Source organism: Salmo salar, chromosome ssa27 (assembly GCF_905237065.1).
Source record: "Salmo salar chromosome ssa27, Ssal_v3.1, whole genome shotgun sequence".
NCBI classification, from domain to species: Eukaryota; Metazoa; Chordata; class Actinopteri; order Salmoniformes; family Salmonidae; genus Salmo; species Salmo salar.
The window spans coordinates 35966217-35986503 of NC_059468.1; the positions used below are offsets into that span (position 1 = coordinate 35966217).

At 42.5% G+C, this 20287-nt stretch overlaps 1 long non-coding RNA gene across 1 annotated transcript; it reads left to right on the plus strand.

Annotated features, from left to right (window-relative positions):
* Positions 1–8315: 8315 nt before the first annotated feature.
* LOC106589001 (uncharacterized) lies at positions 8316–16961 on the plus strand. Its single transcript, XR_001324749.2, has 3 exons — positions 8316–8478; positions 8593–8726; positions 16878–16961. It is a non-coding gene; the product is annotated as an uncharacterized lncRNA (long non-coding RNA).
* Positions 16962–20287: the final 3326 nt, after the last annotated feature.

Here is a 20287-nt window from a genome sequence, read left to right on the forward strand (position 1 = left end):
CGTATACATGCGCACTTCAGTGTGTCCGTCGCATTGAGTTATGGTCCGATACCAACACATCCACATAAGTAGGTGTTTTTGTGAGATGCATTGAAAGTAGTTATAATTATTCCAGGTATTTGCAATGTTTTTAATGGCAACTACCTGAAAACCTTGAGTTGTACACAGTGGTGGAAAAAGTACCCAGTTGTCATACTTGAGTAAAAGTAAAGATACCTTAATAGAAAATGACTCAAGTGAAAGCAACCCTGTAAAAAACGACTTGAGTAAATTAGTTAAGTATCAAAAGTAAATGTAATTGCTAAAATATACGTAGGTATCAAAGTAAAAGTACAAGTATAAATCATGTAAAACTTCTTATATTAAGAAATCCAGACGGCACCATTTTCTTATTTTTAAATGTATTTAAGGATAGCTAGGGGCACATTCCAACACTCAAGACATAATTTACAAATGAAGCATTTGTGTTTAGTGAGTCCACCAGATTTTTTTTATTTAACCTTTATTTAACTAGGCAAGTTAGTTAAGAACAAATTCTTATTTACAATGACGTCTTATAGATAAGAGGCAGTAGGGATGACCAGGGATGTTCTATTGATTGGTGTGTGAATTAGACCATTTTCCTGTCCTGCTAAGCATTCAAAATGTAACAAATACTTTTGGGTGTCAGGGAAAATGTATAGTGTAAAAAGTATATAATTTTATTTAGGAATGCAGTGAAGTAAAAGTTGTCAGAAATATAAATAGTAAAGTACAGATACCGCAAAAAACTACTTAAGTAGTACTTTCAAATATTTGTATTTAAGTATTTTACAACTCTGGTACACGGCGAACTCTGTAAAGCGGTATTTTTCACAAATGCTTTTGCAATGCTCTCATCGGAGGCTTCAATGACTAAGTTAAAAACCTCTTAAGGATATGACACTTTTTTCAATTTTCGCCTAAAATGACATACCCAAATCTAACTGCCTCTAGCTCAGGACCTGAAGCAAGGATATGCATATTCTTGATACCATTTGAAAGGAAACACTTTGAAGTTTGTGGAAATGTAAAACTAATTTAGGAGAATATAACACATTAAATCTGGTAAAATATAATATAAAGAAAAAAACATGTGTTTTCTATTTTTGTTTTTGTTCAATCATCTTTGAAATGCAATTAAAAAAGGCCATTATTTGTAGGAGTTTAGTTGCAAATTCAATTTTGGCCACAAGATGGCAGCAGTGCATGTGCAAAGTTTCAGATTCATCCAATGAACCATTGCAATGCTGCACAATATTTTGTATCAAGTCTGCCCAAATGTGCCAAATTGGTCAAATCAGTTGCAGTGATGGATTTTTTGTTGTTGTTGTGCACTCTCCTCAAACAATAGCATGGTATTTTTTCACTGTAATAGCTACTGTAAATTGGCCAGTGCAATTAGATTAACAAGAGTTTAAGCTTTCTGCCCATATAAGACATGTCTATGTCCTGGAAAGTTTGCTGTTACTTACAATGTAATTCTATAGTATCATGGCGCCGGAGAAGGTGGCTGACTTTTTTCGTGCTCCTAACCAACTGTGTTTTTTTTGTTCGTTTTTTTGCGTTGTTTGTAACTTATTTTTGTACTTATTTTGTACATAATGTTGCTGCTACTGTCTCTTATGAGCGAAAATAACTTCTGGACATCAAACAGCGATTACTCACCACAAACTGGCAGAAGCTTTTTTCCCGGGAACAGGCCCAAATCCCCATCATTGTGTGAAGAGAAGATGGAGAAATAGAGGGCAGAGGTCGGGCTGCCTTCTGAGAATTCGTAGGCGATCGAATAAACCCCTACTGCCTTCCGTTCTACTAGTTAACGTGCAATCATTGGAAAATAAAATCGACAACCTACGAAGAAGACTAAACTACCAACGGGACATTAAAAACTGTAATGTCTTATGCTTCACGGAGTCGTGGTTGAACGACGACAATATCAACATACAGCTGGCTGGTTATACGCTGTATCGGCAGGATAGAACAGCAACGTCCGGTAAGACAAGGGGTGGCGAACTATGTATATTTGTAAACAACAGCTGGTGAACGATATCTAAAGAAATCTCAAGGTTTGGCTCGCCTGAGGTAGAGTATCTCATGATAAGCTGTAGACCACACTATCGACCTAGAAAGTTTTCATCTGTATTTTTCGTAGCTGTCTACATACCACCACTGACCGATGCTGGCACTAAGACTGCACTCAACGAGCTGTATAAGGCCATAAGCAAACAAGAAAACGCTCTTCCAGAGGCGGTGCTCCTAGTGGTCGGGGACTTTAATGCAGGGAAACTTAAATCCGTTTTACTACATTTCTATCAGCATGTTAAATGTGCAACCAGAAGGAAAAAAACTATAGACCACTTTTACTCCACACACAGAGACACATACAAAGCTCTCCCTCGCCCTACATTTGGCAAATCAGACCATAATTCTATCCTCCTGATTCCTGCTTACAAGCAAAAATTAAAGAAGGAAGCACCAGTGACTCAGTCAATAAAAAAGTGGTCGAATGAAGCAGATGCTAAGGTACAGGACTGTTTTGCTAGCACAGACTGGAATATGTTCCGGGATTCATCCGATGGCATTGAGGAGTACACCACATCAGTCATTGGCTTCATCAATAATTGTATCAAAGATGTCGTCCCCACAGTGACCGTACGTACATACCCCAACCAGAAGCCATGGATTACAGGCAACATCCACACTGAGCTAAAGGCTAGAGCTGCCGCTTTCAAGGAGCGGGACTCTAACCCGGAAGCTTATAAGAAATCCCGCTATGCCCTCCGATGAACCATCAAACAGGCAAAGCGTCAATACAGGACTAAGATCGAATCGTACTACACCGGCTCCAACGCTCGTCGGATGTGGCAGGGCTTGCAAATCATTAGAGACTACAAAGGGAAGCACGGCCAAGAGCTGCCCAGTGACACGAGCCTACCGGACGAGCTAAACTACTTCTATGCTCGCTTCGAGGCAAATAACACTGAAACATGGATGACTGTGTGATCAAACTCTCCGCAGATGATGTGAGTAAGACCTTTAAACAGGTCAACATTCACAAGGCTGCAGGGCCAGACGGATTACCAGGATGTGTACTGCGTACATGCGCTGACTAACTGGCTAGTGTCTTCACTGACATTTTCAACCTCTCCCTGTCCGAATCTGTAATACCAACATGTTTTAACCAGACCACCATAGTCCCTGTGCCCAAGAATATTAAGATAACCTGCCTAAATGACTACCGACCCATAGCACTCTCGTCTGTAGCCATGAATTGCTTTTAAAGGCTGGTCATGGCTCAAATCAACACCATTATCCCAGAAACCCTAGACCCACTCCAATTTGCATACCGCCCCAACAGATCCGCAGATGATGCAATCTCTAGTGCACTCCACACTGCCCTTTCCCACCTGGACAAAAGGTACACCTATGTGAGAATACTATTCATTGACTACAGCTCAGCGTTCAACACCATAGTGCCCTCAAAGCTCATCAATAAGCTAAGGACCCTGGGACTAAACACCTCCCTCTGCAACTGGATCCTGGACTTCCTGACGGGCCACCCCCAGGTGGTAAGGGTAGGTAACAACACATCCGCCACGCTGGTCCTCAACACAGGTGCCCCTCAGGGGTGCGTGCTCAGTCCCCTCCTGTACTCCCTGTTCACTCCTTGTTCACTCCAACACCATCATTAAGTTTGCCGATGACACATCAGTGGTAGGCCTGATCACCGACAACGACGAGACATTCTATAGGGAGGAGGTCAGAGACCTGGCCGTGTGGTGCCAGGACAACAACCTCTCCCACAACGTGATCAAGACAAAGGAGATGACTGTGGACTACAGGCAAAGGAGTACAGAGCACGCCCCCTTTCTCATCGAGGCTGTAGTGGAGCAGGTTGAGAGCTTCAAGTTCCTTGGTGTCCACATCACCAACAAACTAACATGGTCCAAGCACACCAATACAGTCGTGAAGAGGGCACGACAAAACCTATTCCCCCTCAGGAGACTGAAAAGATTTGGCATGGGTCCTCAGATCCTCAAAAAGTTTTACAGCTGCACCATCGAGAACATCCTGACTGATTGCATCACTGCCTGTTATGGCAACTGCTCAGCCTCTGACCGCAAGACATTACATTACAGAGGGTAGTGCGTACGGCCCAGTACATCACTGGGGCCAAGCTTCCTGTCATCCAGGACCTCTATACCAGGCGGTGCCAGAGGAAGGCCCTAAAAATTGTCAAAGACTCCAGCCACCCTAGTCATAGACTGTTCTTTCTGCTACCACACGGCAAGCGGTACCGGAGCACCAAGTCTAGGTCCAAGAGGGTTCTACCCCCAAGCCATAAGACTCCTGAACATCTAATCAAATGGCTACCCAGAGTATTTGCATTGACCCCCCCCCTTCTTTTACGGCGCTGCTACTCTCTGTTATTATCTATGCATAGTCACTTTAATTAACTCTACCTACATATACACTACCTTTCAAAAGTGTGGGGTCACTTAGAAATGTCCTTGTTTTTGAAAGAAAAATCTATTTTTTTTGTCCATTAAAATAACATAAAATTGATCAGAAATACAGTGTAGACATTGTTAATGTTGTAAATGACTATTGTAGCTGGAAACGGCTGTTTTTTATGGAATATCTACATAGGCTTACAGAGGCCCATTATCAGCAACCATCACTCCTGTGTTCCAATGGCACGTTGTGTTAGCTAATCCAATTTTATCATTTTAAAAGGCAAATTTATCATTAGAAACCTTTTTGAAATTATGTTAGCACCGCTGGGGGGTAAGTGAGTGAGTGTATGCATCCAATTTTAGAATAAAATATAGAATTCCCACTCTAAAATGTGTAGTTTTATCACAACATAATGCCACAAATGTCTCGAGTTTTGAGGGAGCGTGCAATTGGCATGCTTACTGCAGGAATGTCCACCAGAGCTATTGCCAGAGAATTTAATACTCATAAGCCACCTCAAATGTCGTTTTAGAGAATTTGGCAGTACGTCCAACCGGCCTCACAACCGCAGACCACGTGTATGGCGTCCTGTGGGCAAGTGTAAAATGTTGTAAATGTAAAGTGGTTTGCTGATGTCAACGTTGTGAACAGAGTGACTTGCCTAGTTAAAAAAACAATATTATAACAATAATATAATAATATATATTTTTTAAACAGTATCCCATGGTGACGGTGGGGTTATGGTATGAGCAGGCATAAGCTACGGACAATGAACACAATTACATTTTATCTATGGCAATTTGAATGCACAGAAATACTGTGAGGCCCATTTTTTTAAGGTATCTGTGACCAACAGATGCATATCTGTATTCCCAGTCATGTGAAATCCATAGATTAGGACATCATTAATTTATTTCAATTGAACTGTGACTCATGTTGCGTTTATATTTTTGTTCAGTGTGTGGGGGATAACAGCTCTCCAGATTTTTCTGCGATGAGACAGAATCATTAGATCACTTGTTTTGGTACTGACCATACAGTGCATTCTGTATTCAGACCCCTTCACTTTTTCCACATTTTGTTACATTACAGCCTTATTCTAAAATTGATCAAATGTTTTTTTTCCCTCATCAATCTACACACAATAACCCACAATGACAAAGCAAAAACAGGTTGTTAGAAATTTGTGAAAATTTATAATTGAATAAACCCGGAAATATCACATTTACATAAGTATTCAGACCTTTTACACAGTACTTTGTTGAAGCACCTTTGGCAGTGATTACTGCCTCGAGTATTCTTGTGTATGACGCTACAAGCTTGGCATACCTGTATTTGGAGAGTTTATCCCATTCTTCTCTGCAGATCCTCTCAAGCTCTGTCAGGTTGGATGGGGAGTGTCGCTGCACAGCTATTTTCATCTCTCCAGAGACGTTACATCGGTTTCAAGTCTGGGCTCTGGCTGGGCCACTCAAGGGCATTCAGAGACTTGTCCCCAAGCCACTCCTGCATTCTCTTGGCTGTGTGCTTAGGGTCGTTGTCCTGTTGGAGGTGAACCTTCGCCCCAGTCTGAGGTCCCCAGTCTGAGGTCCATCAAGGATCTCTCTGTACTTTGCTCCGTTCATCTTTCCCTCGATCCTGACTAGTCTCCCAGTCCCTGCCGCTGAGAAACATCCCCACAGCATGATGCTGCCACCACCATGCTTCACCGTAGGGATGGTGCCAGGTTTCCTCCAGATGTGATGCTTGGCATTCAGGCCAAAGAGTTCAATCTCGTTTTCGTCAGATCGTCTGGCCTCTCTACCATAAAGGCCTGATTGGTGGAGTGCTGCAGAGATGGTTGTCCTTCTGGAAGGTTCTCCCATCTCCACAGAGAAACTCTGGAGCTCTGTCAGAGTGACCATCGGGTTCTAGGTCACTTCCCTGACCAAGGCTCTTCTCCCCCAATTGCTCAGTTTGGCCGAGCAGCCAGCTCTAGGAAGAGTCCTGGTGGTTCCAAACTTCTTCAATTTAAGAATGATAGAGGCCACTGTGTTCTTGGGGACCTTCAATGCTGCAGACATGTTTTGGTACCCTTCTCCAGATCTGTGCCTCGACACAATCCTATCTCAGAGGTCTACGAACAAATCCTTCGACCTCATCGCTTGGTTTATGCTCTGACATGCACTGTCAGCTGTGGGACCTTATAAAGACAGGTGTGTGCCTTTCCAAATCACGTCCAATCAATAGAATTTACTACAGGTAAATTGGGTATATACATTATACTGGAGACCCACTGTGTCACGTCCTGACCATAGTAAGCTGTTATTTTCTATGGTAGAGTAGGTCAGGGCGTGACAGTGGGGTTTTCTAGTTTAGTTTTTCTATGTTGTTTATGTTCTAGTTTTGTATTTCTATGTTGGGTTGTTCTAGTTTTGTATTTCTATGTTGGGCTTTGTTTGGGATGATCTCCAATTAGAGGCAGCTGGTCATCGTTGTCTCTAATTGGAGGTCATATTTAAGTTGGTGTTTGTCCCACCTCGGTTTGTTGGAAATTCATTTTGAGTAGTGTATGTTTCACCTCTGCGTCACGGTTTGTTGTTTTGTTTATTCAGGTTTATTTTGTATGTATTGCAGAGTTTCACAGTTTAGTAAAGAATTATGTGGAACGAGAATCACGCTGCACTTTGGTCCGCTCCTTTCGACAACCGTGACACACTGGGGTATATACATTATACTGTAGACCCACTGAGTATATACATTATACTGTAGACCCACTGGGTATATACCTTATACTGTAGACCCACTGGGGTATATACCTTATACTGTAGACCCACTGGGGTATATACACCTTATACTGTAGACCCACTGGTGTATATACATTATACTGTAGACCCACTCTGTGGGCATGTGATGACTGTAGAGAGTTCTTCAGCCCACCTGACAGGAGGGCCCCTGGCCAACACAGAGCTGGCCGTGGAGAGGGTGCCCATCCAGGGGGTCTCACGACTTCCGCCGAAGTCGATGCCTCTCCTTGTTCGGGCGGCATTCGGCGATGCCGGTCTTCTAGCCAACATCGATCTACTTTTCATTTTCCATTTGTTTTGTCTTGTCTTCCCACACACCTGGTTTCAATTCCATCATTACATGTTGTGTATTTAACCCTCTGTTCCCCCCATGTCCTTGTCCGGAATTGTTTATTGTAAGTGCTTGTGCACGTATGCTGGTGTGTGACGGGTTTTGTTACCCATTGATTGTTTGTTTTATTTTACGGTGGTTTTTATTATTAAACTGCTCCGTTGGAACACCGTTTTTGCTCTCCTGCGCCTGACTTCTCTGCCGCCAGTACGCACCCTTTACAGGGGGAGCCCTGAGGAAACTCCCCCCTACCACTCAGGAGGACCCAGAGTGTTTCAACACAGTCTCAGTCAAATAAATACCTCCATGTCGTCTAGCTTTACTCAGTGTTTGTTTACTATTTACTACATGTCTCCATAAATAGCTTTAGAGTAAACATAAAGACAAGAATTCATTAATCCAGGATGAGTAATCAAAATTAGACTAATGTTATCTACTAGGAACAAGTATTAATGGATGGATTAAAACACACATTTCTTTGCTGCATGCAGATTTGAAATGTGTGTTTCTGTCAAATAAAACTGGGCTGTAACTTAATCTTGTTATTGGAATTAATCAATATTTCAATTGTGATGTAACAATGGACTGGATTCACAATCATTTCTGAAGACATCAACTCATTGTGACATAGTACACAAGGTGTTTCATTTGCAATGTCATGGATTACATTAAACAGATTCCATTACATTAGATATTAAATGATAAAGATTCTACTTCAGTGTCTTCATTCATAACCTGCTCATTTACTGGGGTTGTGTTGTGTGCTCACATTTCTGTGTGAATATTTAAGTCATTTCTTATTCAATAGTTTGAAGAATACAAGTCAAATATTTGAGTATAAATTGCAGGCTGCCATCCTGTTATTGTTGAACAGTATTTGTGGTAAGTCAATGTCCATCATTTTTGTTTCGTTCTTCAGTTACAAACATGACAGACACAGACAGTCTTTATTGTCTGTCAGTTTCTTTTAATTGACTTAATTCTTATATTCTGCAGTCATCATCACTCGGAAGTCCAACAGGAAAGAAAACGGATTCTGTAAATAGCCTGAAGTAAACGGTTTATTCAAGGTTTGTGTCAGGGTTGCGGAACTGGTGGCAGTGAAGTCAGACGCAGGAGAGCAGAGATAGGTAATAGCCGGAGCAGTTTTAATTCCAAAACACACGGCAATACAAAAAGAACCGACATGGGTACAAAACCCGACGCGCACCAGTAACATAGAGTACAGGCACTTACAAACAAACAATTACACACAAGGACATGGGGGGAACAGAGGGTTAAATACACAACAATTAATGAGGGAAATGGAAACCAGGTGTGTAAGAAAACAATACAAAACAAATGGAAAATTAAAAGTGGATCGACGATGGCTAGAAGACCGGTGACACCGACCGCCGAACACTGCCCGAACAAGGAGAGGAAACGACTTCGGTGGAAGTCGTGACAGTTTGTATCTCTCTTTTACTACAAACGTATTGACCTAAAGGACTCTAACTTTGTATATTTGATGGTTCTGTGGGTCAGTTGGTATTTACATGTTTCGTGATCGCATACATGATATCGTGGTGCGATTAATGGTTATATGGAGATCAATATGCTACCAGCATCTGCTGTTGTGTAATACTGTCTCAGTTTACTGAGTATGGTGACTGAGGGATGAATTATTAAGGAGCCCACAATCAGCATGTTGTATTGTACCCTCCCCTCCCCTAACAGATTGACTGGCCTTTCCTGCAGACTATTGACAAAGAATATATTAAGACCAACACTAAACAAGATAAACAGTGGGTAAAGATGGGGGAAGATATTGCTTCCTGCATTTTTTTGGGGCTTGGAAATATTGTCATTTCCATTTAAAGGAAATGTCTATGGTTTATGGTCATCAATAGTCACTCCTTTCATGCTGGATGTGTTACATTTTTCCACATATATTTTCAAGATACTTTTTCAATGTAAAGGGGTATTACATTGGCATGCCATGAAAGAGGGAGCCTATTTAAAAATAGTAGTTGGGACAGATTATACAGACATGGCCCACAGAGAAATATATGTGACATCATAGAAAATGGAAAAAGCCGGAAGAGAATGACATTTAAAGTGCGGAACTGGCCAATATGTTGGAATAATCACTCATTACAATGACTTCCTGCTGGGATCGTTGACTGCGTATTGCAATGGATTCTGTTAGATAGGGTCCTGTTTTGGGGAGGAATCCGAAGTGCCCTTTGCCATATTCTATAACCCACTGCAGAGTATTAACACGTGTTCTATAACCCACTGCAGAGTATTAACACGTGTTCTATAACCCACTGCAGAGTATTAACACGTGTTCTATAACCCACCGCAGAGTATTAACACGTGTCTATAACCCACTGGAGAGTATTAACACGTGTTCTATAACCCACTGCAGAGTATTAACACGTGTTCTATAACCCACCGCAGAGTATTAACACGTGTCTATAACCCACTGCAGAGTATTAACACGTGTTCTATAACCCACTGCAGAGTATTAACACGTGTTCTATAACCCACTGCAGAGTATTAACACGTGTTCTATAACCCACCGCAGAGTATTAACACGTGTTCTATAACCCACTGCAGAGTATTAACACGTGTTCTATGACTCACCGGAGAGTATTAACACGTGTTCTATAACCCACTGCAGAGTATTAACACGTGTTCTATAACCCACCGCAGAGTATTAACACGTGTTCTATAACCCACCGCAGAGTATTAACATGTGTTCTATAACCCACCGGAGAGTATTAACACGTGTTCTATAACCCACTGCAGAGTATTAACACGTGTTCTATAACCCACTGCAGAGTATTAACACGTGTTCTATAACCCACCGCAGAGTATTAACACGTGTTCTATAACCCACCGCAGAGTATTAACATGTGTTCTATAACCCACCGCAGAGTATTAACACGTGTTCTATAACCCACCGCAGAGTATTAACATGTGTTCTATAACCCACCGCAGAGTATTAACACGTGTTCTATAACCCACTGCAGAGTATTAACACGTGTTCTATAACCCACTGGAGAGTATTAACACGTGTTCTATAACCCACTGCAGAGTATTAACACGTGTTCTACAACCCACTGGAGAGTATTAACACGTGTTCTATAACCCACTGCAGAGTATTAACACGTGTTCTATAACCCACTGGAGAGTATTAACACGTGTTCTATAACCCACTGGAGAGTATTAACACGTGTTCTATAGCCCACTGCAGAGTATTAACACGTGTTCTATAACCCACTGCAGAGTATTAACACGTGTTCTATAACCCACTGCAGAGTATTAACACGTGTTCTATAACCCACTGGAGAGTATTAACACGTGTTCTATAACCCACTGCAGAGTATTAACACGTGTTCTATAACCCACCGCAGAGTATTAACACGTGTTCTATAACCCACTGCAGAGTATTAACACGTGTTCTATAACCCACTGCAGAGTATTAACACGTGTTCTATAACCCACCGCAGAGTATTAACACGTGTCTATAACCCACTGGAGAGTATTAACACGTGTTCTATAACCCACCGCAGAGTATTAACACGTGTTCTATAACCCACTGCAGAGTATTAACACGTGTTCTATAACCCACTGGAGAGTATTAACACGTGTTCTATAACCCACTGCAGAGTATTAACATGTGTTCTATAACCCACTGCAGAGTATTAACACGTGTTATATAACCCACCGCAGAGTATTAACACGTGTTCTATAACCCACCGCAGAGTATTAACACGTGTTCTATAACCCACCGCAGAGTATTAACACGTGTTCTATAACCCACCGCAGAGTATTAACACGTGTTCTATAACCCACTGCAGAGTATTAACACGTGTTCTATAACCCACTGCAGAGTATTAACACGTGTTCTATAACCCACTGCAGAGTATTAACACGTGTTCTATAACCCACAGCAGAGTATTAACACGTGTTCTATAACCCACTGCAGAGTATAAACACGTGTTCTATAACCCACCGCAGAGTATTAACACGTGTTCTATAACCCACCGCAGAGTATTAACACGTGTTCTATAACCCACTGCAGAGTATTAACACGTATTCTATAACCCACTGCAGAGTATTAACATGTGTTCTATAACCCACCGCAGAGTATTAACACGTGTTCTATAACCCACTGGAGAGTATTAACACGTGTTCTATAACCCACTGCAGAGTATTAACACGTGTTCTAATACCCACTGCAGAGTATTAACACGTGTTCTATAACCCACTGCAGAGTATTAACACGTGTTCTATAACCCACCGGAGAGTATTAACAAGTGTTCTATAACCCACTGCAGAGTATTAACACGTGTTCTATAACCCACCGCAGAGTATTAACACGTGTTCTATAACCCACTGCAGAGTATTAACACGTGTTCTATAACCCACCGCAGAGTATTAACACGTGTTCTATAACCCACTGCAGAGTATTAACACGTGTTCTATAACCCACTGCAGAGTATTAACACGTGTTCTATAACCCACTGCAGAGTATTAACACGTGTTCTATAACCCACCGCAGAGTATTAACACGTGTTCTATAACCCACTGCAGAGTATTAACACGTGTTCTATAACCCACCGCAGAGTATTAACACGTGTTCTATAACCCACTGGAGAGTATTAACACGTGTTCTATAACCCACTGCAGAGTATTAACACGTGTTCTATAACCCACTGCAGAGTATTAACACGTGTTCTAATACCCACTGCAGAGTATTAACACGTGTTCTATAACCCACTGCAGAGTATTAACACGTGTTCTATAACCCACTGGAGAGTATTAACACGTGTGCATTAACCTACTGCAGAGTATTAAAACGTGTTCTATAACCCACCGCAGAGTATTAACACGTGTTCTATAACCCACTGCAGAGTATTAACACGTGTTCTATAACCCACTGCAGAGTATTAACACGTGTTCTATAACCCACTGCAGAGTATTAACACGTGTTCTATAACCCACCGCAGAGTATTAACACGTGTTCTATAACCCACTGCAGAGTATAAACACGTGTTCTATAACCCACCGCAGAGTATTAACACGTGTTCTATAACCCACCGCAGAGTATTAACACGTGTTCTATAACCCACTGCAGAGTATTAACACGTGTTCTATAACCCACTGCAGAGTATTAACACGTGTTCTATTACCCACTGCAGAGTATTAACACGTGTTCTATAACCCACCGCAGAGTATTAACACGTGTTCTATAACCCACTGCAGAGTATTAACACGTGTTCTATAACCCACTGCAGAGTATTAACACGTGTTCTATAACCCACTGCAGAGTATTAACACGTGTTCTATAACCCACTGCAGAGTATTAACACGTGTTCTATAACCCACTGCAGAGTATTAACACGTGTTCTATAACCCACCGCAGAGTATTAACACGTGTTCTATAACCCACCGCAGAGTATTAACACATGTTCTATAACCCACAGGAGAGTATTAACACGTGTTCTATAACCCACTGCAGAGTATTAACACGTGTTCTATAACCCACTGCAGAGTATTAACACGTGTTCTATAACCCACCGCAGAGTATTAACACGTGTTCTATAACCCACTGCAGAGTATTAACACGTGTTCTATAACCCACTGCAGAGTATTAACACGTGTTCTATAACCCACCACAGAGTATTAACACGTGTTCTGTAACCCACTGCAGAGTATTAACACGTGTTCTATAACCCACTGCAGAGTATTAACACGTGTTCTATAACCCACTGGAGAGTATTAACACGTGTTCTATAACCCACTGCAGAGTATTAACACGTGTTCTATAACCCACCGCAGAGTATTAACACGTGTTCTATAACCCACTGCAGAGTATTAACACGTGTTCTATAACCCACTGCAGAGTATTAACACGTGTTCTATAACCCACTGCAGAGTATTAACACGTGTTCTATAACCCACTGCAGAGTATTAACACGTGTTCTATAACCCACTGCAGAGTATTAACACGTGTTCTATAACCCACCATAGAGTATTAACACGTGTTCTATAACCCACTGCAGAGTATTAACACGTGTTCTATAACCCACTGGAGAGTATTAACACGTGTTCTATAATCCACTGCAGAGTATTAACACGTGTTCTATAACCCACTGGAGAGTATTAACACGTGTTCTATAACCCACTGGAGAGTATTAACACGTGTTCTATAACCCACTGCAGAGTATTAACACGTGTTCTATAACCCACTGCAGAGTATTAACACGTGTTCTATAACCCACTGCAGAGTATTAACACGTGTTCTATAACCCACTGCAGAGTATTAACACGTGTTCTATAACCCACTGCAGAGTATTAACACGTGTTCTATAACCCACCGCCGAGTATTAACACGTGTTCTATAACCCACTGCAGAGTATTAGCACGTGTTCTATAACCCACTGCAGAGTATTAACACGTGTTCTATAACCCACTGCAGAGTATTAACACGTGTTCTATAACCCACCGCAGAGTATTAACACGTGTTCTATAACCCACTGCAGAGTATTAACACGTGTTCTATAACCCACCGCAGAGTATTAACACGTGTTCTATAACCCACCGCAGAGTATTAACACGTGTTCTATAACCCACTGCAGAGTATTAACACGTGTTCTATAACCCACTGCAGAGTATTAACACGTGTTCTAATACCCACTGCAGAGTATTAACACGTGTTCTATAACCCACTGCAGAGTATTAACACGTGTTCTATAACCCACTGGAGAGTATTAACACGTGTTCTATAACCCACTGCAGAGTATTAACACGTGTTCTATAACCCACTGCAGAGTATTAACACGTGTTCTATAACCCACTGGAGAGTATTAACACGTGTTCTATAACCCACTGCAGAGTATTAACACGTGTTCTACAACCCACCGCAGAGTATTAACACGTGTTCTATAACCCACTGCAGAGTATTAACACGTGTTCTATAACCCACTGCAGAGTATTAACACGTGTTCTATAACCCACTGCAGAGTATTAACACGTGTTTTATAACCCACCCCAGAGTATTAACACATGTTCTATAACCCACAGGAGAGTATTAACACGTGTTCTATAACCCACTGCAGAGTATTAACACGTGTTCTATAACCCACTGCAGAGTATTAACACGTGTTCTATAACCCACCGCAGAGTATTAACACGTGTTCTATAACCCACTGCAGAGTATTAACACGTGTTCTATAACCCACTGGAGAGTATTAACACGTGTTCTATAACCCACCGCAGAGTATTAACACGTGTTCTATAACCCACTGCAGAGTATTAACACGTGTTCTATAACCCACTGGAGAGTATTAACACGTGTTCTATAACCCACTGGAGAGTATTAACACGTGTTCTATAACCCACTGCAGAGTATTAACACGTGTTCTATAACCCACTGCAGAGTATTAACACGTGTTCTATAACCCACTGCAGAGTATTAACACGTGTTCTATAATCCACTGGAGAGTATTAACACGTGTTCTATAACCCACTGCAGAGTATTAACACGTGTTCTATAACCCACCGCAGAGTATTAACACGTGTTCTATAACCCACTGCGGAGTATTAACACGTGTTCTATAACCCACTGCAGAGTATTAACATGTGTTCTATAACCCACCGCAGAGTATTAACACGTGTCTATAACCCACTGGAGAGTATTAACACGTGTTCTAAAACCCACCGCAGAGTATTAACACGAGTTCTATAACCCACCGCAGAGTATTAACACGTGTTCTATAACCCACTGCAGAGTATTAACACGTGTTCTATAACCCACTGGAGAGTATTAACACGTGTTCTATAACCCACCGCAGAGTATTAACACGTGTTCTATAACACACTGCAGAGTATTAACACGTGTTCTATAACCCACTGCAGAGTATTAACACGTGTTCTATAACCCACTGCAGAGTATTAACACGTGTTCTATAACCCACTGCAGAGTATTAACACGTGTTCTATAACCCACCGCAGAGTATTAACACGTGTTCTATAACCCACTGCAGAGTATTAACACGTGTTCTATAACCCACCGCAGAGTATTAACACGTGTTCTATAACCCACTGCAGAGTATTAACACGTGTTCTATAACCCACTGGAGAGTATTAACACGTGTTCTATAACCCACCGCAGAGTATTAACACGTGTTCTATAACCCACCGCAGAGTATTAACACGTGTTCTATAACCCACTGGAGAGTATTAACACATGTTCTATAACCATGCCGCACAGAAGCCCTCTCCTCTCCTCTCCTCTCCTCTCCTCTCCTCTCCTCTCCTCTCCTCTCCTCTCCTCTCCTCTCCTCTCATATCATATCTCCTCTTTCTCATATCTCCTCTCCTCTCCTCTCCTCTCCTCTCCTCTCCTCTCTCTCATGTCTCTCATATCTCCTCTCTCTCCTCTCTCTGCCATTTTTAAACTGTATGACTAAAATCATATCTGACGGAGAGAGGCGTTTATGCAGTAGTCCAGGCTGAGTCCATTGATATTTTATTGGATGGGATGGGGCTGGGGTGTATAACAGACTAGGGACAAACAGGAGCTTCCTCTGTAGCCTATCACAGGTTTCCACTGTGTTCAGGGTCAGTATCACAGGTTTCCACTGTGTGTTCAGGGTCAGTATCACAGGTTTCCACTGTGTTCAGGGTCAGTATCACAGGTTTCCACTGTGTTCAGGGTCAGTATCACAGGTTTCCACTGTGTTCAGGGTCAGTATCACAGGTTTCCACTGTGTTCAGGGTCAGTATCACAGGTTTCCACTGTGTTCAGGGTCAGTATCACAGGTTTCCACTGTGTTCAGGGTCAGTATCACAGGTTTCCACTGTGTTCAGGGTCAGTATCACAGGTTTCCACTGTGTTCAGGGTCAGTATCACAGGTTTCCACTGTGTTCAGGGTCAGTATCACAGGTTTCCACTGTGTTTAGGGTCAGCATCACAGGTTTCACAGTATCTCTCTCTCTCTCTCTCTCTCTCTCTCTCTCTCTCTCTCTCTCTCTCTCTCTCTCTGCCCAGGCTCTTTTTTTAACTTTTCTCCTACAATTTTCTGAAGTTATATCTCAATTGTGGTATTGGTCTCATGTCATGGTTATCAGTGGTTTCGTTATGCTGCGGTCATCATGACTTTACATCACTCGAAAATTTCAATAAGTAAATTTTTCATTGTGTTGCTTATGTTTTTGCTTCAGTATCTACTGAGAACTGAGGAATTATGATGAGACGATTGTATTTATGATGGATTCCTCCGCAGGCAGACGCTGGGCTAGTCTGAGAACTCACAGCCGCAGACATGATCATCAGACTGGGATGCCTGACCCTTGGATCCTTTCGTCTCCTCCAGGTTTGAGTGTTTCTATGGATCATTTTGAACCTTGGTTTATAGCTTATGCTCTGCACACACTGTTTATCTGTAGTTGATTTGGAAAGAAATGTGTTGATATTTTAGCATAGGATTCCATTTTACTGTAGGCTAGTTGTGATGGCTAAACTACACAGGATAAACTAGGCATTCATATTTCATAGTGAACTATTGATTCAGGCCTTAAGTGATTATATAATACAACCATCATGACTGCTTTTCTGACTGAATGAACCAGCTCATATTATTTGAAGCTTCTGCAGAATTGTACGTTTTTAAATAAATTGTAATTTAGTTGCTTTATTTACAGCCCTTCTCGTGGCTGTAAATAAAATAACTCATCACCGAAGAGTTAATTCCTATCAGGACACAGAAATGTGTCACAGTGGTCTGATGAGAGGTATAAATATGAGCTGCCCCTCTGTGACACTGTTTCATGTCTACAGACTTTGTTGTCCGGCCTCATGCCACTGTGTGCAGAAAGAACACTGTGTTTCCTAAACTTAAATTCCCTGTTTCCCTCTTAAAATGTTTCTAGTGTGGCAGTGCAGGCCAGCTCATGTTGGGTTGTGTACAGATGATGCCCATATTGGGTTCTGTACAGTTGATGCCCATATTGGGTTCTGTACAGTTGATGCCCATATTGGGTTCTGTACAGTTGATGCCCATATTGGGTTCTGTACAGTTGATGCCCATCTTGGGTTCTGTACAGTTGATGCCCATATTGGGTTGTGTACAGTTGATGCCCATCTTGGGTTCTGTACAGATGATGCCCATATTGGGTTGTGTACAGTTGATGCCCATCTTGGGTTCTGTACAGTTGATGCCCATATTGGGTTGTGTACAGATGATGCCCATGTTGGGTTCTGTACAGTTGATGCCCATATTGGGTTCTGTACAGTTGATGCCCATATTGGGTTCTGTACAGTTGATGCCCATCTTGGGTTCTGTACAGTTGATGCCCATATTGGGTTGTGTACAGATGATGCCCATGTTGGGTTCTGTACAGTTGATGCCCATATTGGGTTGTGTACAGTTGATGCCCATCTTGGGTTCTGTACAGATGATGCCCATATTGGGTTGTGTACAGTTGATGCCCATCTTGGGTTCTGTACAGTTGATGCCCATATTGGGTTGTGTACAGATGATGCCCATGTTGGGTTCTGTACAGTTGATGCCCATATTGGGTTCTGTACAGTTGATGCACATATTTATTGGCAGATGACACACACCGACCAAACCGTATCTGTCTGTCTGACCGGGTGTCTGACTGTGTGTGTGTCCATGTGTCTGTGTGTGCGTCGGTGTGCGCGTTAATGTGTGTTTCTCCTCACAGAGACAGGTGTCAGTTGAAGTCCAGCTGCAGCCGCAGAACGGGTTAATCAACCAGATCGCCATGATGATGGCCACGGTGGGCATCAGTGTGTCCTTCTACAGCGCCCGGCAGATGGTGGATAGGGTCCGTCTCAAAGAGACAGCTCCCTGAACAGTCTGAGCCCTAACCAGGGTTGGAGAGTAACTGATTACATGTAATTACATTTTAATCAGTTACATGTAATCTGACTACAAATAAACTGTAACGGTAATCAGTTACGTTACCAGCAAAAATATTGTAATCAGATTAGATACTTTTGAAAAACTACATAGATCGTTACTTCTAGGATTACTTTTAATATACACTGCTCAAAAAAATAAAGGGAACACTTAAACAACACAATGTAACTCCAAGTCAATCACACTTCTGTGAAATCAAACTGTCCACTTAGGAAGCAACACTGATTGACAATAAACTTCACATGCTGTTGTGCAAATGGAATAGACAATAGGTGGAAATTATAGGCAATTAGCAAGACACCCCCAATAAAGGAGTGGTTCTGCATGTGGAGACCACAGACCACTTCTCAGTTCCTATGCTTCCTGGCTGATGTTTTGGTCACTTTTGAATGCTGGCGGTGCTTTCACTCTAGTGGTAGCATGAGACGGAGTCTACAACCCACACAAGTGGCTCAGGTAGTGCAGCTCATCCAGGATGGCACATCAATGCGAGCTGTGGCAAGAACAGTTTGCTGTGTCTGTCAGCGTAGTGTCCAGAGCATGGAGGCGCTACCAGGAGACAGGCCAGTACATCAGGAGACGTGGAGGAGGCCGTAGGAGGGCAACAACCCTGCAGCAGGACCGCTACCTCCGCCTTTGTGCAAGGAGGAGCAGGAGAAGCACTGCCAGAGCCCTGCAAAATGACCTCCAGCAGGCCACAAATGTGCATGTGTCTGCTCAAACAGTCAGAAACAGACTCCATGAGGGTGGTATGAGGGCCCAACGTCCACAGGTGGGGGTTGTGCTTACAGCCCAACACCGTGCAGGACGTTTGGCATTTGCCAGAGAACACCAAGATTGGCAAATTCGCCACTGGCGTCCTGTGCTCTTCACAGATGAAAGCAGATTCACACTGAGCACGTGACAGACGTGACAGAGTCTGGAGACGCCGTGGAGAACGTTCTGCTGCCTGCAACATCCTCCAGCATGACCGGTTTTGCGGTGGGTCAGTCATGGTGTGGGGTGGCATTTCTTTGGGGGGCCGCACAGCCCTCCATGTGCTCGCCAGAGGTAGCCTGACTGCCATTAGGTACCGAGATGAGATCCTCAGACCCCTTGTGAGACCATATGCTGGTGCGGTTGGCCCTGGGTTCCTCCTAATGCAAGACAATGCTAGACCTCATGTGGCTGGAGTGTGTCAGCAGTTCCTGCAAGAGGAAGGCATTGATGCTATGGACTGGCCCGCCCGTTCCCCAGACCTGAATCCAATTGAGCACATCTGGGACATCATGTCTCGCTCCATCCACCAACGCCACGTTGCACCACAGACTGTCCAGGAGTTGGCGGATGCTTTAGTCCAGGTCTGGGAGGAGATCCCTCAGGAGACCATCCACCACCTCATCAGGAGCAGGCATTGTAGGGAGGTCATACAGGCACATGGAGGCCACACACACTACTGAGCCTCATTTTGACTTGTTTTAAGGACATTACATCAAAGTTGGATCAGCCTGTAGTGTGGTTTTTTACTTTAATTTTGAGTGTGACTCCAAATCCAGACCTCCATGCGTTGATAAATTGGATTTCCATTGATTATTTTTGTGTGATTTTGTTGTCAGCACATTCAACTATGTAAAGAAAAAAGTATTTAATAAGATTATTTCTTTCATTCAGATCTAGGATGTGTTGTTTAAGTGTTCCCTTTATTTTTTTGAGCAGTATATTATAACACCTTTCTGTTTTCTCAATGACATTCAATTCAGTATTGAAAA